Raw genomic sequence first — 568 nt, forward strand, 5'->3', positions numbered from 1 at the left:
GACTTAACTAGTTTACTCTTCTCACAGGAGTCACACAACCTATCCTTAGAGAATTTTCTATTTGGGAGTCCTAGTACTAACTGTTTACTAACTAGTTTGTTCAAGTGGTCCATATGAATATGAGCCACTCTCTTATGCCATAACCAGTTTTCATCAGCATTGGATAATAAGCAGCAAATAGTACTAGCAAGCAAAGCATTAAAATCAAGCATGTAAATGTTATTGATTTTGTCACCTACTAACCTTATGTCTTTATTCTCCTTGTGCTCAATTATACAAGACTGAGATGTAAAACTTACTTGGAATCCCTTATCACAGGGTTGACTTATACTAATCAAGTTGTGCTTTAGATCCTTGACATAAAGAACGTCTTTGATCACTGTAGTCGATTCGTTTCCTATATCTCCAATACCAAGTATCTTACCTTTGTTATTGTCACCGTATTTAACAAATCCACTATCTTTTAAGTTCAGAGACAAGAACTTTGACTTGTCTCCAGTCATATGCTTGGAACATCCACTGTCTAGGTACCATGAATGAGTCCTGGATGTCAAGCATATCTGCAAAA

This window comes from Cicer arietinum, chromosome 3, assembly GCF_000331145.2.
Source record: "Cicer arietinum cultivar CDC Frontier isolate Library 1 chromosome 3, Cicar.CDCFrontier_v2.0, whole genome shotgun sequence".
Classification (NCBI taxonomy): domain Eukaryota; kingdom Viridiplantae; phylum Streptophyta; class Magnoliopsida; order Fabales; family Fabaceae; genus Cicer; species Cicer arietinum.